Source organism: Chiloscyllium punctatum, chromosome 31 (genome assembly GCF_047496795.1).
Source record: "Chiloscyllium punctatum isolate Juve2018m chromosome 31, sChiPun1.3, whole genome shotgun sequence".
In the NCBI taxonomy this organism is placed as follows: domain Eukaryota; kingdom Metazoa; phylum Chordata; class Chondrichthyes; order Orectolobiformes; family Hemiscylliidae; genus Chiloscyllium; species Chiloscyllium punctatum.
Window position 1 is genome coordinate 41,488,024 of NC_092769.1, and position 24,671 is coordinate 41,512,694.

The following is a 24,671-nucleotide window of genomic DNA, read 5'->3' on the forward strand; positions in this document are numbered from 1 at the left end:
TTTAACAAGCTGCAGCATTGGAGTTAAACAGCAGAAATGGCAGTGGCGGGATTCGAACCCGCGCCCCTTTCAAGACTGGAACCTGGTTCCAGCGCCTTAGACCGCTCGGCCACACTAATAGCCGACCGCACTGCCCCTTTTCTTGCATTTCCAATTGTGCCCCTGCATAACAACAGACGCAAAGTCACATGAAAAGGGTTCCATGATCCCTCTCCGACTCGCACAGCTGCTGGGATGTGCCCGGCTGCAATGTCAATGTCGCAGCAGATAATGATAGCCCATCAATCCAGACAAAAATCAATTTTAAGCTGAGTCTATCTTCTCGGACTCTTTTCAGCTACAAATGTATCTGTGAGTGCGTGACAATATATGTTCGCTTAGGATTTGGTCAAATAACCATGAGCTGCTTGACATTACTCCAATTTCGATTCTTGCTCTGCTAAATGATTTCACCCATTGCTCGAAAAAGGACGACTTTCACGTTTACACGGAACACGAAACACGCCGGACTACAGGGAAAATGCACAAAGCTGAGCAGGCCGTGTTCCAAATCATACCGTGCAGCATTTATTCAGTCACTGTGTCTGTTTTGCAGAATAAGGGTCCCAAAGAAAGTTCTCTACCCTAAAACCGGAGGTCGCATTACATTCCGAGAGCGACAGATCACAATGTGAGGATGCTCTGACCTCGGAGCCTGTTCGAGATGACACTTTCCGTGCCTTTTACCTTAAACGGGCAATTTGCTGCAGAGATGTTCACTCCTGGACATGAGCCACATGGATACCAAGTGAGTCGGAAACCTGTGCGGGAATCGACGAGAAGCGACTCAATACATTTTGCTAACTTCCATGGTGCTTATTAGAAATGGAGTTTCTGTTCACCTCAATCTAAAAGGCAGTTTCTGAACATAGTAACAGAACTCAAAAGGTAATTACCTCACCCCACCCCCACTCCGGAAGAGGTGCTAACTGCCCTTGATTGCTTTTTGTTCTCGATGTGAAGAGCTCTCACGCCTGAGTCACCTTCACGTCTCTGTTTGCTGAGTGAATCAAAAAGAAGGAGTTTCACCAGAGCTTCAATTGCCACACTTCTCCACTCGCCCTCTCCGTGAACATTTTCCTGCTCGTCAGTGATTTAAACAAAAATAAATGGATGCGATGTCATTCTGTAGCCTCTCTGTCGATTCCTCCGTTACAGTTCCAACATGGCTTAGATCTCGGGGCGCACCTTAATACTAGCGACGCTATGACAGCACAGGTCCGGAGGTTCCTCTCAGAGTGTATGTTTTTTTTCATTGCTGTTGCTGATTGAATGAGCCACTAACGTGCGAACTGCTCCAAAACATGATTCAGGACCTCCGGTGCCAACTCTCGCGCGTTGAATAACGACAGACAGCTTCCAAATGAAGCCTTTCAGAGACGACTTTGGGGTACGTTTGACAGACAGACAAGTTCAGGAATTCGTGGTGCGCTGTGACACCAGCGCATCAGCTTCTTCCCTGCCTTTGAACCGGGCCGCCTGCGCAAGGAATTCAAATGCGGTACTGCTTTTCGTGGAAGGATCAGAACGCGGCAACTACACTCTCAAACAGAATGGCATATGATCAGAACCAGGTTGGAGAAAAACTTTATAACGCTTTGCACAGTAATTAAATGGAGTTGCCTTGCATTTCACTACGAGAGCAGATTCGTTCAAGCAAATTCGAAGGCAGGTTTGCAGATGGGAAAGCAAGCAAGGAAGCTCCGTTCTTGTGCATGTGAAAGGCTGCACTTGAAAAAGGAAGCAGTTTCTGCCCACTTTCGAACTGGGGACCTTTCCCGTGTTAGGCGAACGTGATGACCACTACACCACAGAAACCATCCGAGGCTGCCGTACTGCAGCTCAGTGGCATCCAGCACTGAAAGTTGAAGCAATTCTACGTTTCACCTTTCTGTTTCCAATAGCTTGTTATTGTCCAGCGAAATTAACATCTTGAAAACGTAAAAAAAACCACGTGAAATTGATGACAAAATATAGACAATGATGTCGTCAATGTTTGGACCGTAGGGCGAGGTGGAATAAGCTGGGACGACTTTCCCCGCAGCATAACGGCTGCGACATGATCTTATGGAAGGGTTGTAAACTGAGTATTTATGTGTTTTACCCAAGTTGGGGTGAGTTGAAAAATCGAGAGCATCGGTTTAAGGTGAGTGGGCTGAAATTGACAAAGGACCTGAGGCACATTTCCCACACAGAAGGTTGTGCGTGTTTGGAATGAGCTACCAGAGGAAGTGGAGGAGGCGATTACACTCAGAAAATTGCAAAGGTAATCGGATGAGTTTCTGGATAGGATGGGTTTAGCGGGATTGGGGCCAAATGCTGGGGAACGGGACTTGTTTATTTTGGCTAGGTGGTGAGCATGGACGAGATACACCGAAGTATCTGATTCCACGAGGTGTACCCCAATACCGTCGTGTTGCTTACACCGGCTTTAAAGGATTACTTTTTAGCAGAGCTTGCCGTCGCAGTCTGTGGCACAAACGTTTCATCTGTTCGACTGCTCACGGGAAAGGTAGTTTTGTGAAACACTGCAGAAACGAGCGACTTCCTTACTTTTGCTCCGACTGACCATACTCCGTGAAATTTTCCCAGACCCTCAGTTGAGGATTTCTGCTGCTGGAAGTTACCTCAGAAAACCTGTTAACTCGTAATGTACTGAGCGAATCGCAAAACAGTAAGCATTTAACACGGAACACAAACAAAACTGGCATGCCTAATGCATTTTCAGACACAGAGATGCATGAATGCTAAATGTGAGACAGCCCGAGGGCATGAGTCATAAAGTAATCTCACAACTAACAACAGGGCAATTCCAAACTACTCTTTCAAACATACTGCAGCCTTAGTGCACCAACACTTCCCAGACAATGCTGAAAAGAGAGAAAGAAAGAACATAATAAGAAGGGGCCATAAAAAGTGAATTTCACCAATCACAGTCTCGATGAGATTCCCTTTCCGTTCCGATGCCTCCAGGACGGAAATAAAGGAAATGGGAGAAATTCAATAACATGTGTCATCGAAATTCATTGGATCGATTTCCCCATTGGCCAGAAAACCAAATAACGACGAGTCGAGTCACCACATTACGAGTTAACAGGGTTTCTGAGGTAACTTCCAGCAGCAAAAATCCTCAACTGAGGGTCTGGGAAAATTTCACGGAGTATGGTCAGTCGGAGCAAAAGGAAGTAAGTCGTTCGTTTCTGCAGTGTTTCATCACAACAGCGATGAAATAACAGTCTCCATTCGGTTCCAGTAAACGCACAAATTGGCTGGAACAGCAGAGCTGTTTGCGATTTTCCGCGTGGCACTGTCCCACACCACAGTTAATTACCCAGGAAGCAAACCCATTTTACTTTTGTTTTCAACATCAATACAGTGGGGGCAAAAACAGCATTTTAACAAGCTGCAGCATTGGAGTTAAACAGCAGAAATGGCAGTGGCGGGATTCGAACCCGCGCCCCTTTCAAGACTGGAACCTGGATCCAGCGCCTTAGACCGCTCGGCCACACTACCAGCCGACCGCTCAGCCCCTTTTCTTGCATTTCCAATTGTGCCCCTGCATAACAACAGACGCAAAGTCACATGAAAAGGGTTCCATGATCCCTCTCCGACTCGCACAGCTGCTGGGATGTGCCCGGCTACAATGTCAATTTCGCAGCAGATAATGATAGCCCATCAATCCAGACAAAAATCAATGGTAAACTGAGTCTATCTTCTCAGACTCTTTTCAGCTACATATGTATCTGTGAGTGCGTGACAATATGTGTTCGCTTATGATTTGGTCAAATAACCATGAGCTGCTTGACATTACTGCAATTTCGATTCTTGCTCTGCTAAATGATTTCACCCATTGCTCGAAACAGGGCGACTTTCACGTTTACACGGAACACGAAACACGCCGGACTACAGGGAAAATGCACAAAGCTGAGCAGGCCGTGTTCCAAATCATACCGTGCAGCATTTATTCAGTCACTGTGTCTGTTTTGCAGAATAAGGGTCCCAAAGAAAGTTCTCTACCCTAAAACCGGAAGTCGCATTACATTCCGAGAGCGACAGATCCCATTGTGAGGATGCTCTGCCCTCGGAGCCTGTTCGAGATGACACTTTCCGTGCCTTTTACCTTAAACGGGCAATTTGCTGCAGAGATGTTCACTCCTGGACATGAGCCACATGGATACCAACTGAGTCGGAAACCTGTGCGGGAATCGACGAGAAGCGACTCAATACATTTTGCTAACTTCCAAGGTGCTTCTTAGAAATGGAGTTTCTGTTCACCTCAATCTAAAAGGCAGTTTCTGAACATAGTAACAGAACTCAAAAGGTAATTACCTCACCCCACCCCCACTCCGGAAGAGGTGCTAACTGCCCTTGATTGCTTTTTGTTCGATGTGAAGAGCTCTCACGCCTGAGTCACCTTCACGTCTCTGTTTGCTGAGTGAATCACAAAGAAGGAGTTTCGCCAGAGCTTCAATTGCCACACTTGTCCACTCGCCCTCCCCGTGAACATTTTCCTGCTCGTCAGTGATTTAAAGAAAATTAAATGGATGCGATGTCATTCTGTAGTCTCTCTGTCGGTTCCTCCGTTTCAGTTCCAACATGGCTTAGATCTCGGGGCGCACCTTAATACTAGCGACGCTATGACAGCACAGGTCCGGAGGTTCCTCTCAGAGTGTATGTTTGTTTCATTGCTGTTGCTGATTGAATGAGCCACTAACGTGCGAACTGCTCCAAAACATCATTCAGGACCTCCGGTGCCAACTCTCGCGCGTTGAATAACGACAGACAGCTTCCAAATGAAGCCTTTCAGAGACGACTTTGGGGTGCGTTTGACAGACAGACAAGTTCAGGAATTCGTGGTGCGCTGTGACACCAGCGCATCAGCTTCTTCCCTGCCTTTGAACCGGGCCGCCTGCGCAAGGAATGCAAATGCGGTACTGCTTTTCGTGGAAGGATCAGAACGCGGCAACTACACTCTCAAACAGAATGGCATATGATCAGAACCAGGTTGGAGAAAAACTTTATAATGCTTTGCACAGTAATTAAACGGAGTTGCCTTGCATTTCACTACGAGAGCAGATTCGTTCAAGCAAATTCGAAGGCAGGTTTGCAGATGGGAAAGCAAGCAAGGAAGCTCCGTTCTTGTGCATGTGAAAGGCTGCACTTGAAAAAGAAAGCAGTTTCTGCCCAGTTTCGAACTGGGGACCTTTCGCGTGTTAGGCGAACGTGATGACCACTACACTACAGAAACCAGCCGGCGCCGCCGTCATGCAGCTCAGTGGCATCCAGCACTGAAAGTTGAAGCAATTCTACGTTTCACCTTTCTGTTTCCAATAGCTTGTTATTGTCCAGCGTAATTAACATCTTGAAAACGTAAAAACAAAACGTGAAATTGATGACAAAATATAGACAAGGATGTCGTCAATGTTTGGACCGTAGGGCGAGGTGGAATAAGCTGGGACGACTTTCCCCGCAGCATAACGGCTGCGACATGATCTTATGGAAGGGTTGTAAACTGAGTATTTATGTGTTTTACCCAAGTTGGGGTGAGTTGAAAAATCGAGAGCATCGGTTTAAGGTGAGTGGGCTGAAATTGACAAAGGACCTGAGGCACATTTCCCACACAGAAGGTTGTGCGTGTTTGGAATGAGCTACCAGAGGAAGTGGAGGAGGCGATTACACTCAGAAAATTGCAAAGGTAATCGGATGAGTTTCTGGATAGGATGGGTTTAGCGGGATAGGGGCCAAATGCTGGGGAACGGGACTTGTTTAACTTTGGCTATGTGGTGAGCATGGACGAGATACACCGAAGTATCTGATTCCACGAGGTGTAACCCAATACCGTCGTGTTGCTTACACCGGCTTTAAAGGATTACTTTTTAGCAGAGCTTGCCGTCGCAGTCTGTGGCACAATCGTTTCGTCTGTTCGACTGCTCACGGGAAAGGTAGTATTGTGAAACACTGCAGAAACGAACGACTTCCTTACTTTTGATCCGACTGACCATACTCCGGGAAATTTTCCCAGACCCTCAGTTGAGGATTTCTGCTGCTGGAAGTTACCTCAGAAACCCTGTTAACTCGTAATGTACTGAGCGAATCGCAAAACAGTAAGCATTTAACACGGAACACAAACAAAACTGGCATGCCTAATGCATTTTCAGACACAGAGATGCATGAATGCTAAATGTGAGACAGTCCGAGGGCATGAGTCAAAAAGTAATCTCACAACTAACAACAGGGCAATTCCAAACTACTCTTTCAAACATACTGCAGCCTTAGTGCACCAACACCTCCCAGACAATGCTGAAAAGAGAGAAAGAAAGAACATAATAAGAAGGGGACATAAAAAGAGAATTTCACCAATCACAGTCTCGATGAGATTCCCTTTCCGTTCCGATGCCTCCAGGACGGAAATAAAGGAAATGGGAGAAATTCAATAACATGTGACATCGAAATTCATTGGATCGATTTTCCCATTGGCCAGAAAACCAAATAACGACGAGTCGAGTCACCACATTACGAGTTAACAGTGTTTCTGAGGTAACTTCCAGCAGCAAAAATCCTCAACTGAGGGTCTGGGAAAATTTCACGGAGTATGGTCAGTCGGAGCAAAAGTAAGTAAGTCGTTCGTTTCTGCAGTGTTTCATCACAACAGCGATGAAATAACAGTCTCCATTCGGTTCCAGTAAACGCACAAATTGGCTGGAACAGCAGAGCTGTTTGCGATTTTCCGCGTGGCACTGTCCCACACCACAGTTAATTCCCCGGGAAGCAAACCCATTTTACTTTTGTTTTCAACATCAATACAGTGGGGGCAGAAACAGCATTTTCACAAGCTGCAGCATTGGAGTTAAACAGCAGAAATGGCGCTGGCGGGATTCGAACCCGCGCCCCTTTAAAGGCTGGAACCTGGATCCAGCGCCTTAGACCGCTCGGCCACACTACCAGCCGACCGCAGAGCCCCTTTTCTTGCATTTCCAATTGTGCCCCTGCATAACAACAGACGCAAAGTCACATGAAAAGGGTTCCATGATCCCTCTCCGACTCGCACAGCTGCTGGGATGTGCCCGGCTACAATGTCAATTTCGCAGCAGATAATGATAGCCCATCAATCCAGACAAAAATCAATGGTAAACTGAGTCTATCTTCTCAGACTCTTTTCAGCTACATATGTATCTGTGAGTGCGTGACAATATGTGTTCGCTTATGATTTGGTCAAATAACCATGAGCTGCTTGACATTACTGCAATTTCGATTCTTGCTTTGCTAAATGATTTCACCCATTGCTCGAAAAAGGACGACTTTCACGTTTACACGGAACACGAAACACACCGGACTACAGGGAAAATGCACAAAGCTGAGCAGGCCGTGTTCCAAATCATACCGTGCAGCATTTATTCAGTCACTGAGTCTGTTTTGCAGAATAAGGGTCCCAAAGAAAGTTCTCTACCCTAAAACCGGAAGTCGCATTACATTCCGAGAGCGACAGATCACATTGTGAGGATGCTCTGACCTCGGAGCCTGTTCGAGATGACACTTTCCGTGCCTTTTACCTTAAACGGGCAATTTGCTGCAGAGATGTTCACTCCTGGACATGAGCCAAATGGATACCAACTGAGTCGGAAACCTGTGCGGGAATCGACGAGAAGCGACTCAATACATTTTGCTAACTTCCAAGGTGCTTCTTAGAAATGGAGTTTCTGTTCACCTCAATCTAAAAGGCAGTTTCTGAACATAGTAACAGAACTCAAAAGGTAATTACCTCACCCCACCGCCACTCCGGAAGAGGTGCTAACTGCCCTTGATTGCTTTTTGTTCGATGTGAAGAGCTCTCACGCCTGAGTCACCTTCACGTCTCTGTTTGCTGAGTGAATCACAAAGAAGGAGTTTCGCCAGAGCTTCAATTGCCACACTTGTCCACTCGCCCTCCCCGTGAACATTTTCCTGCTCGTCAGTGATTTAAAGAAAATTAAATGGATGCGATGTCATTCTGTAGTCTCTCTGTCGGTTCCTCCGTTTCAGTTCCAACATGGCTTAGATCTCGGGGCGCACCTTAATACTAGCGACGCTATGACAGCACAGGTCCGGAGGTTCCTCTCAGAGTGTATGTTTGTTTCATTGCTGTTGCTGATTGAATGAGCCACTAACGTGCGAACTGCTCCAAAACATGATTCAGGACCTCCGGTGCCAACTCTCGCGCGTTGAATAACGACAGACAGCTTCCAAATGAAGCCTTTCAGAGACGACTTTGGGGTGCGTTTGACAGACAGACAAGTTCAGGAATTCGTGGTGCGCTGTGACACCAGCGCATCAGCTTCTTCCCTGCCTTTGAACCGGGCCGCCTGCGCAAGGAATGCAAATGCGGTACTGCTTTTCGTGGAAGGATCAGAACGCGGCAACTACACTCTCAAACAGAATGGCATATGATCAGAACCAGGTTGGAGAAAAACTTTATAATGCTTTGCACAGTAATTAAACGGAGTTGCCTTGCATTTCACTACGAGAGCAGATTCGTTCAAGCAAATTCGAAGGCAGGTTTGCAGATGGGAAAGCAAGCAAGGAAGCTCCGTTCTTGTGCATGTGAAAGGCTGCACTTGAAAAAGAAAGCAGTTTCTGCCCAGTTTCGAACTGGGGACCTTTCGCGTGTTAGGCGAACGTGATGACCACTACACTACAGAAACCAGCCGGCGCCGCCGTTATGCAGCTCAGTGGCATCCAGCACTGAAAGTTGAAGCAATTCTACGTTTCACCTTTCTGTTTCCAATAGCTTGTTGTTGTCCAGCGTAATTAACATCTTGAAAACGTTAAAAAAGCACGTGAAATTGATGACAAAATATAGACAAGGATGTCATCAATGTTTGGACCGTAGGGCGAGGTGGAATAAGCTGGGACGACTTTCCCCGCAGCATAACGGCTGCGACATGATCTTATAGAAGGGTTGTAAACTGAGCATTTATGTGTTTTATCCACATTGGGGTGAGTTGAAAAATCGAGAGCATCGGTTTAAGGTGAGTGGGCTGAAATTGACAAAGGACCTGAGGCACATTTCCCACACAGAAGGTTGTGCGTGTTTGGAATGAGCTCCCAGAGGAAGTGGAGGAGGCGATTACACTCAGAAAATTGCAAAGGTAATCGGATGAGTTTCTGGATAGGATGGGTTTAGCGGGATAGGGGCCAAATGCTGGGGAACGGGACTTGTTTAACTTTGGCTATGTGGTGTGCATGGACGAGATACACCGAAGTATCTGATTCCACGCGGTGTACCCCAATACCGTCGTGTTGCTTACACCGGCTTTAAAGGATTACTTTTTAGCAGAGCTTGCCGTCGCAGTCTGTGGCACAATCGTTTCGTCTGTTCGACTGCTCAGGGGAAAGGTAGTATTGTGAAACACTGCAGAAACGAACGACTTCCTTACTTTTGATCCGACTGACCATACTCCGTGAAATTTTCCCAGACCCTCAGTTGAGGATTTCTGCTGCTGGAAGTTACCTCAGAAACCCTGTTAACTCGTAATGTACAGAGCGAATCGCAAAACAGTAAGCATTTAACACGGAACACAAACAAAACTGGCATGCCTAATGCATTTTCAGACACAGAGATGCATGAATGCTAAATGTGAGACAGTCCGAGGGCATGAGTCAAAAAGTAATCTCACAACTAACAACAGGGCAATTCCAAACTACTCTTTCAAACATACTGCAGCCTTAGTGCACCAACACCTCCCAGACAATGCTGAAAAGAGAGAAAGAAAGAACATAATAAGAAGGGGCCATAAAAAGTGAATTTCACCAATCACAGTCTCGATGAGATTCCCTTTCCGTTCCGATGCCTCCAGGACGGAAATAAAGGAAATGGGAGAAATTCAATAACATGTGACATCGAAATTCATTGGATCGATTTTCCCATTGGCCAGAAAACCAAATAACGACGAGTCGAGTCACCACATTACGAGTTAACAGGGTTTCTGAGGTAACTTCCAGCAGCAAAAATCCTCAACTGAGGGTCTGGGAAAATTTCACGGAGTATGGTCAGTCGGAGCAAAAGTAAGTAAGTCGTTCGTTTCTGCAGTGTTTCATCACAACAGCGATGAAATAACAGTCTCCATTCGGTTCCAGTAAACGCACAAATTGGCTGGAACAGCAGAGCTGTTTGCGATTTTCCGCGTGGCACTGTCCCACACCACAGTTAATTCCCCGGGAAGCAAAGCCATTTTACTTTTGTTTTCAACATCAATACAGTGGGGGCGGAAACAGCATTTTAACAAGCTGCAGCATTGGAGTTAAACAGCAGAAATGGCAGTGGCGGGATTCGAACCCGCGCCCCTTTCAAGACTGGAACCTGGATCCAGCGCCTTAGACCGCTCGGCCACACTACCAGCCGACCGCGCCGCCCCTTTTCTTGCATTTCCAATTGTGCCCCTGCATAACAACAGACGCAAAGTCACATGAAAAGGGTTCCATGATCCCTCTCCGACTCGCACAGCTGCTGGGATGTGCCCGGCTACAATGTCAATTTCGCAGCAGATAATGATAGCCCATCAATCCAGACAAAAATCAATGGTAAGCTGAGTCTATCTTCTCAGACTCTTTTCAGCTACATATGTATCTGTGAGTGCGTGACAATATATGTTCGCTTCTGATTTGGTCAAATAACCATGAGCTGCTTGACATTACTGCAATTTCGATTCTTGCTCTGCTAAATGATTTCACCCATTGCTCGAAACAGGACGACTTTCACGTTTACACGGAACACGAAACACGCCGGACTACAGGGAAAATGCACAAAGCTGAGCAGGCCGTGTTCCAAATCATACCGTGCAGCATTTATTCAGTCACTGTGTCTGTTTTGCAGAATAAGGGTCCCAAAGAAAGTTCTCTACCCTAAAACCGGAAGTCGCATTACATTCCGAGAGCGACAGATCCCATTGTGAGGATGCTCTGACCTCGGAGCCTGTTCGAGATGACACTTTCCGTGCCTTTTACCTTAAACGGGCAATTTGCTGCAGAGATGTTCACTCCTGGACATGAGCCACATGGATACCAAGTGAGTCGGAAACCTGTGCGGGAATCGACGAGAAGCGACTCAATACATTTTGCCAACTTCCATGGTGCTTCTTAGAAATGGAGTTTCTGTTCACCTCAATCTAAAAGGCAGTTTCTGAACATAGTAACAGAACTCAAAAGGTAATTACCTCACCCCACCCCCACTCCGGAAGAGGTGCTAACTGCCCTTGATTGCTTTTTGTTCTCGATGTGAAGAGCTCTCACGCCTGAGTCACCTTCACGTCTCTGTTTGCTGAGTGAATCACAAAGAAGGAGTTTCACCAGAGCTTCAATTGCCACACTTCTCCACTCGCCCTCCCCGTGAACATTTTCCTGCTCGTCAGTGATTGAAAGAAAATTAAATGGATGCGATGTCATTCTGTAGTCTCTCTGTCGGTTCCTCCGTTTCAGTTCCAACATGGCTTAGATCTCGGGGCGCACCTTAATACTAGCGACGCTATGACAGCACAGGTCCGGAGGTTCCTCTCAGAGTGTATGTTTGTTTCATTGCTGTTGCTGATTGAATGAGCCACTAACGTGCGAACTGCTCCAAAACATGATTCAGGACCTCCGGTGCCAACTCTCGCGCGTTGAATAACGACAGACAGCTTCCAAATGAAGCCTTTCAGAGACGACTTTGGGGTACGGTTGACAGACAGACAAGTTCAGGAATTCGTGGTGCGCTGTGACACCAGCGCATCAGCTTCTTCCCTGCCTTTGAACCGGGCCGCCTGCGCAAGGAATGCAAATGCGGTACTGCTTTTCGTGGAAGGATCAGAACGCGGCAACTACACTCTCAAACAGAATGGCATATGATCAGAACCAGGTTGGAGAAAAACTTTATAATGCTTTGCACAGTAATTAAACGGAGTTGCCTTGCATTTCACTACGAGAGCAGATTCGTTCAAGCAAATTCGAAGGCAGGTTTGCAGATGGGAAAGCAAGCAAGGAAGCTCCGTTCTTGTGCATGTGAAAGGCTGCACTTGAAAAAGAAAGCAGTTTCTGCCCAGTTTCGAACTGGGGACCTTTCGCTTGTTAGGCGAACGTGATGACCACTACACTACAGAAACCAGCCGGCGCCGCCGTTATGCAGCTCAGTGGCATCCAGCACTGAAAGTTGAAGCAATTCTACGTTTCACCTTTCTGTTTCCAATAGCTTGTTGTTGTCCAGCGTAATTAACATCTTGAAAACGTTAAAAAAGCACGTGAAATTGATGACAAAATATAGACAAGGATGTCATCAATGTTTGGACCGTAGGGCGAGGTGGAATAAGCTGGGACGACTTTCCCCGCAGCATAACGGCTGCGACATGATCTTATGGAAGGGTTGTAAACTGAGTATTTATGTGTTTTATCCACATTGGGGTGAGTTGAAAAATCGAGAGCATCGGTTTAAGGTGAGTGGGCTGAAATTGACAAAGGACCTGAGGCACATTTCCCACACAGAAGGTTGTGCGTGTTTGGAATGAGCTCCCAGAGGAAGTGGAGGAGCCGATTACACTCAGAAAATTGCAAAGGTAATCGGATGAGTTTCTGGATAGGATGGGTTTAGCGGGATAGGGGCCAAATGCTGGGGAACGGGACTTGTTTAACTTTGGCTATGTGGTGAGCATGGACGAGATACACCGAAGTATCTGATTCCACGCGGTGTACCCCAATACCGTCGTGTTGCTTACACCGGCTTTAAAGGATTACTTTTTAGCAGAGCTTGCCGTCGCAGTCTGTGGCACAATCGTTTCGTCTGTTCGACTGCTCACGGGAAAGGTAGTATTGTGAAACACTGCAGAAACGAACGACTTCCTTACTTTTGATCCGACTGACCATACTCCGTGAAATTTTCCCAGACCCTCAGTTGAGGATTTCTGCTGCTGGAAGTTACCTCAGAAACCCTGTTAACTCGTAATGTACTGAGCGAATCGCAAAACAGTAAGCATTTAACACGGAACACAAACAAAACTGGCATGCCTAATGCATTTTCAGACACAGAGATGCATGAATGCTAAATGTGAGACAGTCCGAGGGCATGAGTCATAAAGTAATCTCACAACTAACAACAGGGCAATTCCAAACTACTCTTTCAAACATACTGCAGCCTTAGTGCACCAACACCTCCCAGACAATGCTGAAAAGAGAGAAAGAAAGAACATAATAAGAATGGGCCATAAAAAGTGAATTTCACCAATCACAGTCTCGATGAGATTCCCTTTCCGTTCCGATGCCTCCAGGACGGAAATAAAGGAAATGGGAGAAATTCAATAACATGTGACATCGAAATTCATTGGATCGATTTTCCCATTGGCCAGAAAACCAAATAACGACGAGTCGAGTCACCACATTACGAGTTAACAGGGTTTCTGAGGTAACTTCCAGCAGCAAAAATCGTCAACTGAGGGTCTGGGAAAATTTCACGGAGTATGGTCAGTCGGAGCAAAAGTAAGTAAGTCGATCGTTTCTGCAGTGTTTCATCACAACAGCGATGAAATAACAGTCTCCATTCGGTTCCAGTAAACGCACAAATTGGCTGGAACAGCAGAGCTGTTTGCGATTTTCCGCGTGGCACTGTCCCACACCACAGTTAATTCCCCGGGAAGCAAACCCATTTTACTTTTGTTTTCAACATCAATACAGTGGGGGCGGAAACAGCATTTTAACAAGCTGCAGCATTGGAGTTAAACAGCAGAAATGGCAGTGGCGGGATTCGAACCCGCGCCCCTTTCAAGACTGGAACCTGGATCCAGCGCCTTAGACCGCTCGGCCACACTACCAGCCGACCGCGCCGCCCCTTTTCTTGCATTTCCAATTGTGCCCCTGCATAACAACAGACGCAAAGTCACATGAAAAGGGTTCCATGATCCCTCTCCGACTCGCACAGCTGCTGGGATGTGCCCGGCTGCAATGTCAATGTCGCAGCAGATAATGATAGCCCATCAATCCAGACAAAAATCAATGGTAAGCTGAGTCTATCTTCTCGGACTCTTTTCAGCTACATATGTATCTGTGAGTGCGTGACAATATATGTTCGCTTCTGATTTGGTCAAATAACCATGAGCTGCTTGACATTACTGCAATTTCGATTCTTGCTTTGCTAAATGATTTCACCCATTGCTCGAAACAGGACGACTTTCACGTTTACACGGAACACGAAACACGCCGGACTACAGGGAAAATGCACAAAGCTGAGCAGGCCGTGTTCCAAATCATACCGTGCAGCATTTATTCAGTCACTGTGTCTGTTTTGCAGAATAAGGGTCCCAAAGAAAGTTCTCTACCCTAAAACCGGAAGTCGCATTACATTCCGAGAGCGACAGATCACATTGTGAGGATGCTCTGACCTCGGAGCCTGTTCGAGATGACACTTTCCGTGCCTTTTACCTTAACCGTGCAATTTGCTGCAGAGATGTTCACTCCTGGACATCAGCCACATGGATACCAAGTGAGTCGGAAACCTGTGCGGGAATCGACGAGAAGCGACTCAATACATTTTGCTAACTTCCATGGTGCTTCTTAGAAATGGAGTTTCTGTTCACCTCAATCTAAAAGGCAGTTTCTGAACATAGTAACAGAACTCAAAAGGTAATTACCTCACCCCACCGCCACTCCGGAAGAGGTGCTAACTGCCCTTGATTGCTTTTTGTTCTCGATGTGAAGAGCTCTCACGCCTGAGTCACCTTCACGTCTCTGTTTGCTGAGTGAATCACAAAGAAGGAGTTTCACCAGAGCTTCAATTGCCACACTTCTCCACTCGCCCTCCCCGTGAACATTTTCCTGCTCGTCAGTGATTTAAAGAAAATTAAATGGATGCGATGTCATTCTGTAGCCTCTCTGTCGATTCCTCCGTTTCAGTTCCAACATGGCTTAGATCTCGGGGCGCACCTTAATACTAGCGACGCTATGACAGCACAGGTCCGGAGGTTCCTCTCAGAGTGTATGTTTGTTTCATTGCTGTTGCTGATTGAATGAGCCACTAACGTGCGAACTGCTCCAAAACATGATTCAGGACCTCCGGTGCCAACTCTCGCGCGTTGAATAACGACAGACAGCTTCCAAATGAAGCCTTTCAGAGACGACTTTGGGGTACGTTTGACAGACAGACAAGTTCAGGAATTCGTGGTGCGCTGTGACACCAGCGCATCAGCTTCTTCCCTGCCTTTGAACCGGGCCGCCTGCGCAAGGAATGCAAATGCGGTACTGCTTTTCGTGGAAGGATCAGAACGCGGCAACTACACTCTCAAACAGAATGGCATATGATCAGAACCAGGTTGGAGAAAAACTTTATAATGCTTTGCACAGTAATTAAACGGAGTTGCCTTGCATTTCACGACGAGAGCAGATTCGTTCAAGCAAATTCGAAGGCAGGTTTGCAGATGGGAAAGCAAGCAAGGAAGCTCCGTTCTTGTGCATGTGAAAGGCTGCACTTGAAAAAGAAAGCAGTTTCTGCCCAGTTTCGAACTGGGGACCTTTCGCGTGTTAGGCGAACGTGATGACCACTACACTACAGAAACCAGCCGGCGCCGCCGTTATGCAGCTCAGTGGCATCCAGCACTGAAAGTTGAAGCAATTCTACGTTTCACCTTTCTGTTTCCAATAGCTTGTTATTGTCCAGCGTAATTAACATCTTGAAAACGTAAAAAAAAAACGTGAAATTGATGACAAAATATAGACAAGGATGTCGTCAATGTTTGGACCGTAGGGCGAGGTGGAATAAGCTGGGACGACTTTCCCCGCAGCATAACGGCTGCGACATGATCTTATGGAAGGGTTGTAAACTGAGTATTTATGTGTTTTACCCAAGTTGGGGTGAGTTGAAAAATCGAGAGCAAAGGTTTAAGGTGAGTGGGCTGAAATTGACAAAGGACCTGAGGCACATTTCCCACACAGAAGGTTGTGCGTGTTTGGAATGAGCTCCCAGAGGAAGTGGAGGAGGCGATTACACTCAGAAAATTGCAAAGGTAATCGGATGAGTTTCTGGATAGGATGGGTTTAGCGGGATAGGGGCCAAATGCTGGGGAACGGGACTTGTTTAACTTTGGATATGTGGTGAGCATGGACGAGATACACCGAAGTATCTGATTCCACGCGGTGTACCCCAATACCGTCGTGTTGCTTACACCGGCTTTAAAGGATTACTGTTTAGCAGAGCTTGCCGTCGCAGTCTGTGGCACAATCGTTTCGTCTGTTCGACTGCTCACGGGAAAGGTAGTATTGTGAAACACTGCAGAAACGAACGACTTCCTTACTTTTGATCCGACTGACCATACTCCGTGAAATTTTCCCAGACCCTCAGTTGAGGATTTCTGCTGCTGGAAGTTGCCTCAGAAACCCTGTTAACTCGTAATGTACTGAGCGAATCGCAAAACAGTAAGCATTTAACACGGAACACAAACAAAACTGGCATGCCTAATGCACTTTCAGACACAGAGATGCATGAATGCTAAATGTGAGACAGTCCGAGGGCATGAGTCATAAAGTAATCTCACAACGAACAACAGGGCAATTCCAAACTACTCTTTCAAACATACTGCAGCCTTAGTGCACCAACACCTCCCAGACAATGCTGAAAAGAGAGAAAGAAAGAACATAATAAGAAGGGGCCATAAAAAGTGAATTTCAACAATCACAGTCTCGATGAGATTCCCTTTCCGTTCCGATGCCTCCAGGACGGAAATAAAGGAAATGGGAGAAATTCAATAACATGTGACATCGAAATTCATTGGATCGATTTTCCCATTGGCCAGAAAACCAAATAACGACGAGTCGAGTCACCACATTACGAGTGAACAGGGTTTCTGAGGTAACTTCCAGCAGCAAAAATCCTCAACTGTGGGTCTGGGAAAATTTCACGGAGTATGGTCAGTCGGAGCAAAAGTAAGTAAGTCGTTCGTTTCTGCAGTGTTTCATCACAACAGCGATGAAATAACAGTCTCCATTCGGTTCCAGTAAACGCACAAATTGGCTGGAACAGCAGAGCTGTTTGCGATTTTCCGCGTGGCACTGTCCCACACCACAGTTAATTCCCCGGGAAGCAAACCCATTTTACTTTTGTTTTCAACATCAATACAGTGGTGGCGGAAACAGCATTTTAACAAGCTGCAGCATTGGAGTTAAACAGCAGAAATGGCAGTGGCGGGATTCGAACCCGCGCCCCTTTCAAGACTGGAACCTGGATCCAGCGCCTTAGACCGCTCGGCCACACTACCAGCCGACCGCACGGCCCCTTTTCTTGCATTTCCAATTGTGCCCCTGCATAACAAAAGACGCAAAGTCACATGAAAAGGGTTCCATGATCCCTCTCAGACTTGCACAGCTGCTGGGATGTTTCCGGCTACAATGTCAATTTCGCAGCAGATAATGATAGCCCATCAATCCAGACAAAAATCAATGGTAAGCTGAGTCTATCTTCTCAGACTCTTTTCAGCTACATATGTATCTGTGAGTGCGTGACAATATATGTTCGCTTATGATTTGGTCAAATAACCATGAGCTGCTTGACATTACTGCAATTTCGATTCTTGCTCTGCTAAATAATTTCACCCATTGCTCGAAACAGGACGACTTTCACGTTTACACGGAACACGAAACACGCCGGACTACAGGGAAAATGCACAAAGCTGAGCAGGCCGTGTTCCAAATCATACCGTGCAGCATTTATTCAGTCACTGTGTCTGTTTTGCAGAATAAGGGTCCCAAAGAAAGTTCTCTACCCTAAAACCGGAAGTCGCATTACATTCCGAGAGCGACAGATCACATTGTGAGGATGCTCTGACCTCGGAGCCTGTTCGAGATGACACTTTCCGTGCCTTTTACCTTAAACGGGCAATTTGCTGCAGAGATGTTCACTCCTGGACATGAGCCACATGGATACCAACTGAGTCGGAAACCTGTGCGGGAATCGACGAGAAGCGACTCAATACATTTTGCTAACTTCCATGGTGCTTCTTAGAAATGGAGTTTCTGTTCACCTCAATCTAAAAGGCAGTTTCTGAACATAGTAACAGAACTCAAAAGGTAATTACCTCACCCCACCGCCACTCCGGAAGAGGTGCTAACTGCCCTTGATTGCTTTTTGTTCTCGATGTGAAGAGCTCTCACGCCTGAGTCACCTTCACGTCTCTGTTTGCTGAGTGAATCACAAAGAAGGAGTTTCACCAGAGCTTCAATTGCCACACTTCTCCACTCGCCCTCCCCGTGAACATTTTCCTGCTCGTCAGTGATTTAAAGAAAATTAAATGGATGCGATGTCATTCTGTAGCCTCTCGGTCGATTCCTCCGTTTCAGTTCCAACATGGCTTAGATCTCGGGGCGCACCTTAATACTAGCGACGCTATGACAGCACAGGTCGGGAGGTTCCTCTCAGAGTGTATGTTTGTTTCATTGCTGTTGCTGATTGAATGAGCCACTAACGTGCGAACTGCTCCAAAACATGATTCAGGACCTCCGGTGCCAACTCTCGCGCGTTGAATAACGACAGACAGCTTCCAAATGAAGCCTTTCAGAGACGACTTTGGGGTACGTTTGACAGACAGACAAGTTCAGGAATTCGTGGTGCGCTGTGACACCAGCGCATCAGCTTCTTCCCTGCCTTTGAACCGGGCCGCCTGCGCAAGGAATGCAAATGGGGTACTGCTTTTCGTGGAAGGATCAGAACGCGGCAACTACACTCTCAAACAGAATGGCATATGATCAGAACCAGGTTGGAGAAAAACTTTATAATGCTTTGCACAGTAATTAAACGGAGTTGCCTTGCATTTCACGACGAGAGCAGATTCGTTCAAGCAAATTCGAAGGCAGGTTTGCAGATGGGAAAGCAAGCAAGGAAGCTCCGTTCTTGTGCATGTGAAAGGCTGCACTTGAAAAAGAAAGCAGTTTCTGCCCAGTTTCGAACTGGGGACCTTTCGCGTGTTAGGCGAACGTGATGACCACTACACTACAGAAACCAGCCGGCGCCGCCGTTATGCAGCTCAGTGGCATCCAGCACTGAAAGTTGAAGCAATTCTACGTTTCACCTTTCTGTTTCCAATAGCTTGTTATTGTCCAGCGTAATTAACATCTTGAAAACGTAAAAAAAAAACGTGAAATTGATGACAAAATATAGACAAGGATGTCGTCAATGTTTGGACCGTAGGGCGAGGTGGAATAAGCTGGGACGACTTTCCCCGCAGCATAACGGCTGCGACATGATCTTATGGAAGGGTTGTAAACTGAGTATTTATGTGTTTTACCCAAGTTGGGGTGAGTTGAAAAATCGAGAGCATCGGTTTAAGGTGAGTGGGCTGAAATTGACAAAGGACCTGAGGCACATTTCCCACACAGAAGGTTGTGCGTGTTTGGAATGAGCTACCAGAGGAAGTGGAGGAGGCGATTACACTCAGAAAATTGCAAAGGTAATCGGATGAGTTTCTGGATAGGATGGGTTTAGCGGGATAGGGGCCAAATGCTGGGGAACGGGACTTGTTTAACTTTGGCTATGTGGTGAGCATGGACGAGATACACCGAAGTATCTGATTCCACGCGGTGTACCCCAATACCGTCGTGTTGCTTACACCGGCTTTAAAGGATTACTTTTTAGCAGAGCTTGCCGTCGCAGTCTGTGGCACAATCGTTTCGTCTGTTCGACTGCTCACGGGAAAGGTAGTATTGTGAAACACTGCAGAAACGAACGACTTCCTTACTTTTGATCCGACTGACCATACTCCGTGAAATTTTCCCAGACCCTCAGTTGAGGATTTCTGCTGCTGGAAGTTGCCTCAGAAACCCTGTTAACTCGTAATGTACTGAGCGAATCGCAAAACAGTAAGCATTTAACACGGAACACAAACAAAACTGGCATGCCTAATGCATTTTCAGACACAGAGATGCATGAATGCTAAATGTGAGACAGTCCGAGGGCATGAGTCATAAAGTAATCTCACAACGAACAACAGGGCAATTCCAAACTACTCTTTCAAACATACTGCAGCCTTAGTGCACCAACACCTCCCAGACAATGCTGAAAAGAGAGAAAGAAAGAACATAATAAGAAGGGGCCATAAAAAGTGAATTTCAAAAATCACAGTCTCGATGAGATTCCCTTTCCGTTCCGATGCCTCCAGGACGGAAATAAAGGAAATGGGAGAAATTCAATAACATGTGACATCGAAATTCATTGGATCGATTTTCCCATTGGCCAGAAAACCAAATAACGACGAGTCGAGTCACCACATTACGAGTGAACAGGGTTTCTGAGGTAACTTCCAGCAGCAAAAATCCTCAACTGTGGGTCTGGGAAAATTTCACGGAGTATGGTCAGTCGGAGCAAAAGTAAGTAAGTCGTTCGTTTCTGCAGTGTTTCATCACAACAGCGATGAAATAACAGTCTCCATTCGGTTCCAGTAAACGCACAAATTGGCTGGAACAGCAGAGCTGTTTGCGATTTTCCGCGTGGCACTGTCCCACACCACAGTTAATTCCCCGGGAAGCAAACCCATTTTACTTTTGTTTTCAACATCAATACAGTGGTGGCGGAAACAGCATTTTAACAAGCTGCAGCATTGGAGTTAAACAGCAGAAATGGCAGTGGCGGGATTCGAACCCGCGCCCCTTTCAAGACTGGAACCTGGATCCAGCGCCTTAGACCGCTCGGCCACACTACCAGCCGACCGCACGGCCCCTTTTCTTGCATTTCCAATTGTGCCCCTGCATAACAAAAGACGCAAAGTCACATGAAAAGGGTTCCATGATCCCTCTCAGACTTGCACAGCTGCTGGGATGTGCCCGGCTACAATGTCAATTTCGCAGCAGATAATGATAGCCCATCAATCCAGACAAAAATCAATGGTAAGCTGAGTCTATCTTCTCAGACTCTTTTCAGCTACATATGTATCTGTGAGTGCGTGACAATATATGTTCGCTTATGATTTGGTCAAATAACCATGAGCTGCTTGACATTACTGCAATTTCGATTCTTGCTCTGCTAAATAATTTCACCCATTGCTCGAAACAGGACGACTTTCACGTTTACACGGAACACGAAACACGCCGGACTACAGGGAAAATGCACAAAGCTGAGCAGGCCGTGTTCCAAATCATACCGTGCAGCATTTATTCAGTCACTGTGTCTGTTTTGCAGAATAAGGGTCCCAAAGAAAGTTCTCTACCCTAAAACCGGAAGTCGCATTACATTCCGAGAGCGACAGATCACATTGTGACGATGCTCTGCCCTCGGAGCCTGTTCGAGATGACACTTTCCGTGCCTTTTACCTTAAACGGTCAATTTGCTGCAGAGATGTTCACTCCTGGACATGAGCCACATGGATACCAAGTGAGTCGGAAACCTGTGCGGGAATCGACGAGAAACGACTCAATACATTTTGCTAACTTCCATGGTGCTTCTTAGAAATGGAGTTTGTGTTCACCTCAATCTAAAAGGCAGTTTCTGAACATAGTAACAGAACTCAAAAGGTAATTACCTCACCCCACCGCCACTCCGGAAGAGGTGCTAACTGCCCTTGATTGCTTTTTGTTCTCGATGTGAAGAGCTCTCACGCCTGAGTCACCTTCACGTCTCTGTTTGCTGAGTGAATCACAAAGAAGGAGTTTCACCAGAGCTTCAATTGCCACACTTCTCCACTCGCCCTCCCCGTGAACATTTTCCTGCTCGTCAGTGATTTAAAGAAAATTAAATGGATGCGATGTCATTCTGTAGCCTCTCTGTCGATTCCTCCGTTTCAGTTCCAACATGGCTTAGATCTCGGGGCGCACCTTAATACTAGCGACGCTATGACAGCACAGGTCGGGAGGTTCCTCTCAGAGTGTATGTTTGTTTCATTGCTGTTGCTGATTGAATGAGCCACTAACGTGCGAACTGCTCCAAAACATGATTCAGGACCTCCGGTGCCAACTCTCGCGCGTTGAATAACGACAGACAGCTTCCAAATGAAGCCTTTCAGAGACGACTTTGGGGTACGTTTGACAGACAGACAAGTTCAGGAATTCGTGGTGCGCTGTGACACCAGCGCATCAGCTTCTTCCCTGCCTTTGAACCGGGCCGCCTGCGCAAGGAATGCAAATGGGGTACTGCTTTTCGTGGAAGGATCAGAACGCGGCAACTACACTCTCAAACAGAATGGCATATGATCAGAACCAGGTTGGAGAAAAACTTTATAATGCTTTGCACAGTAATTAAACGGAGTTGCCTTGCATTTCACGACGAGAGCAGATTCGTTCAAGCAAATTCGAAGGCAGGTTTGCAGATGGGAAAGCAAGCAAGGAAGCTCCGTTCTTGTGCATGTGAAAGGCTGCACTTGAAAAAGAAAGCAGTTTCTGCCCAGTTTCGAACTGGGGACCTTTCGCGTGTTAGGCGAACGTGATGACCACTACACTACAGAAACCAGCCGGCGCCGCCGTTATGCAGCTCAGTGGCATCCAGCACTGAAAGTTGAAGCAATTCTACGTTTCACCTTTCTGTTTCCAATAGCTTGTTATTGTCCAGCGTAATTAACATCTTGAAAACGTAAAAAAAAAACGTGAAATTGATGACAAAATATAGACAAGGATGTCGTCAATGTTTGGACCGTAGGGCGAGGTGGAATAAGCTGGGACGACTTTCCCCGCAGCATAACGGCTGCGACATGATCTTATGGAAGGGTTGTAAACTGAGTATTTATGTGTTTTACCCAAGTTGGGGTGAGTTGAAAAATCGAGAGCATCGGTTTAAGGTGAGTGGGCTGAAATTGACAAAGGACCTGAGGCACATTTTCCACACAGAAGGTTGTGCGTGTTTGGAATGAGCTCCCAGAGGAAGTGGAGGAGGCGATTACACTCAGAAAATTGCAAAGGTAATCGGATGAGTTTCTGGATAGGATGGGTTTAGCGGGATAGGGGCCAAATGCTGGGGAACGGGACTTGTTTAACTTTGGCTATGTGGTGAGCATGGACGAGATACACCGAAGTATCTGATTCCACGCGGTGTACCCCAATACCGTCGTGTTGCTTACACCGGCTTTAAAGGATTACTTTTTAGCAGAGCTTGCCGTCGCAGTCTGTGGCACAATCGTTTCGTCTGTTCGACTGCTCACGGGAAAGGTAGTATTGTGAAACACTGCAGAAACGAACGACTTCCTTACTTTTGATCCGACTGACCATACTCCGTGAAATTTTCCCAGACCCTCAGTTGAGGATTTCTGCTGCTGGAAGTTGCCTCAGAAACCCTGTTAACTCGTAATGTACTGAGCGAATCGCAAAACAGTAAGCATTTAACACGGAACACAAACAAAACTGGCATGCCTAATGCACTTTCAGACACAGAGATGCATGAATGCTAAATGTGAGACAGTCCGAGGGCATGAGTCATAAAGTAATCTCACAACTAACAACAGGGCAATTCCAAACTACTCTTTCAAACATACTGCAGCCTTAGTGCACCAACACCTCCCAGACAATGCTGAAAAGAGAGAAAGAAAGAACATAATAAGAAGGGGCCATAAAAAGTGAATTTCAACAATCACAGTCTCGATGAGATTCCCTTTCCGTTCCGATGCCTCCAGGACGGAAATAAAGGAAATGGGAGAAATTCAATAACATGTGACATCGAAATTCATTGGATCGATTTTCCCATTGGCCAGAAAACCAAATAACGACGAGTCGAGTCACCACATTACGAGTGAACAGGGTTTCTGAGGTAACTTCCAGCAGCAAAAATCCTCAACTGTGGGTCTGGGAAAATTTCACGGAGTATGGTCAGTCGGAGCAAAAGTAAGTAAGTCGTTCGTTTCTGCAGTGTTTCATCACAACAGCGATGAAATAACAGTCTCCATTCGGTTCCAGTAAACGCACAAATTGGCTGGAACAGCAGAGCTGTTTGCGATTTTCCGCGTGGCACTGTCCCACACCACAGTTAATTCCCCGGGAAGCAAACCCATTTTACTTTTGTTTTCAACATCAATACAGTGGGGGCGGAAACAGCATTTTAACAAGCTGCAGCATTGGAGTTAAACAGCAGAAATGGCAGTGGCGGGATTCGAACCCGCGCCCCTTTCAAGACTGGAACCTGGATCCAGCGCCTTAGACCGCTCGGCCACACTACCAGCCGACCGCGCGGCCCCTTTTCTTGCATTTCCAATTGTGCCCCTGCATAACAAAAGACGCAAAGTCACATGAAAAGGGTTCCATGATCCCTCTCAGACTTGCACAGCTGCTGGGATGTGCCCGGCTACAATGTCAATTTCGCAGCAGATAATGATAGCCCATCAATCCAGACAAAAATCAATGGTAAGCTGAGTCTATCTTCTCAGACTCTTTTCAGCTACATATGTATCTGTGAGTGCGTGACAATATATGTTCGCTTCTGATTTGGTCAAATAACCATGAGCTGCTTGACATTACTGCAATTTCGATTCTTGCTCTGCTAAATAATTTCACCCATTGCTCGAAACAGGACGACTTTCACGTTTACACGGAACACGAAACACACCGGACTACAGGGAAAATGCACAAAGCTGAGCAGGCCGTGTTCCAAATCATACCGTGCAGCATTTATTCAGTCACTGTGTCTGTTTTGCAGAATAAGGGTCCCAAAGAAAGTTCTCTACCCTAAAACCGGAAGTCGCATTACATTC

General features: G+C 46.5%; 13 non-coding genes across 13 annotated transcripts; all 13 read right to left on the reverse strand.

Moving 5' to 3' along the window:
* Positions 1 to 3,470: 3,470 nt before the first annotated feature.
* trnal-cag (transfer RNA leucine (anticodon CAG)) lies at positions 3,471 to 3,552 on the reverse strand. The gene has a single exon. It is a non-coding gene; the product is annotated as a tRNA-Leu (tRNA).
* A 1,662-nt stretch (positions 3,553 to 5,214) lies between these two features.
* On the reverse strand, positions 5,215 to 5,287 carry trnav-aac (transfer RNA valine (anticodon AAC)). Its single transcript has one exon. It is a non-coding gene; the product is annotated as a tRNA-Val (tRNA).
* Positions 5,288 to 6,900: 1,613 nt separating this feature from the next.
* On the reverse strand, positions 6,901 to 6,982 carry trnal-cag (transfer RNA leucine (anticodon CAG)). The gene has a single exon. It is a non-coding gene; the product is annotated as a tRNA-Leu (tRNA).
* A 1,662-nt stretch (positions 6,983 to 8,644) lies between these two features.
* trnav-aac (transfer RNA valine (anticodon AAC)) lies at positions 8,645 to 8,717 on the reverse strand. The gene has a single exon. It is a non-coding gene; the product is annotated as a tRNA-Val (tRNA).
* A 1,613-nt stretch (positions 8,718 to 10,330) lies between these two features.
* trnal-cag (transfer RNA leucine (anticodon CAG)) lies at positions 10,331 to 10,412 on the reverse strand. Its single transcript has one exon. It is a non-coding gene; the product is annotated as a tRNA-Leu (tRNA).
* A 1,664-nt stretch (positions 10,413 to 12,076) lies between these two features.
* trnav-aac (transfer RNA valine (anticodon AAC)) lies at positions 12,077 to 12,149 on the reverse strand. The gene has a single exon. It is a non-coding gene; the product is annotated as a tRNA-Val (tRNA).
* Positions 12,150 to 13,762: 1,613 nt separating this feature from the next.
* Positions 13,763 to 13,844, reverse strand: trnal-cag (transfer RNA leucine (anticodon CAG)). The gene has a single exon. It is a non-coding gene; the product is annotated as a tRNA-Leu (tRNA).
* A 1,664-nt stretch (positions 13,845 to 15,508) lies between these two features.
* trnav-aac (transfer RNA valine (anticodon AAC)) lies at positions 15,509 to 15,581 on the reverse strand. The gene has a single exon. It is a non-coding gene; the product is annotated as a tRNA-Val (tRNA).
* A 1,613-nt stretch (positions 15,582 to 17,194) lies between these two features.
* On the reverse strand, positions 17,195 to 17,276 carry trnal-cag (transfer RNA leucine (anticodon CAG)). The gene has a single exon. It is a non-coding gene; the product is annotated as a tRNA-Leu (tRNA).
* A 1,664-nt stretch (positions 17,277 to 18,940) lies between these two features.
* trnav-aac (transfer RNA valine (anticodon AAC)) lies at positions 18,941 to 19,013 on the reverse strand. Its single transcript has one exon. It is a non-coding gene; the product is annotated as a tRNA-Val (tRNA).
* A 1,613-nt stretch (positions 19,014 to 20,626) lies between these two features.
* On the reverse strand, positions 20,627 to 20,708 carry trnal-cag (transfer RNA leucine (anticodon CAG)). The gene has a single exon. It is a non-coding gene; the product is annotated as a tRNA-Leu (tRNA).
* A 1,664-nt stretch (positions 20,709 to 22,372) lies between these two features.
* On the reverse strand, positions 22,373 to 22,445 carry trnav-aac (transfer RNA valine (anticodon AAC)). Its single transcript has one exon. It is a non-coding gene; the product is annotated as a tRNA-Val (tRNA).
* Positions 22,446 to 24,058: 1,613 nt separating this feature from the next.
* trnal-cag (transfer RNA leucine (anticodon CAG)) lies at positions 24,059 to 24,140 on the reverse strand. The gene has a single exon. It is a non-coding gene; the product is annotated as a tRNA-Leu (tRNA).
* Positions 24,141 to 24,671: the final 531 nt, after the last annotated feature.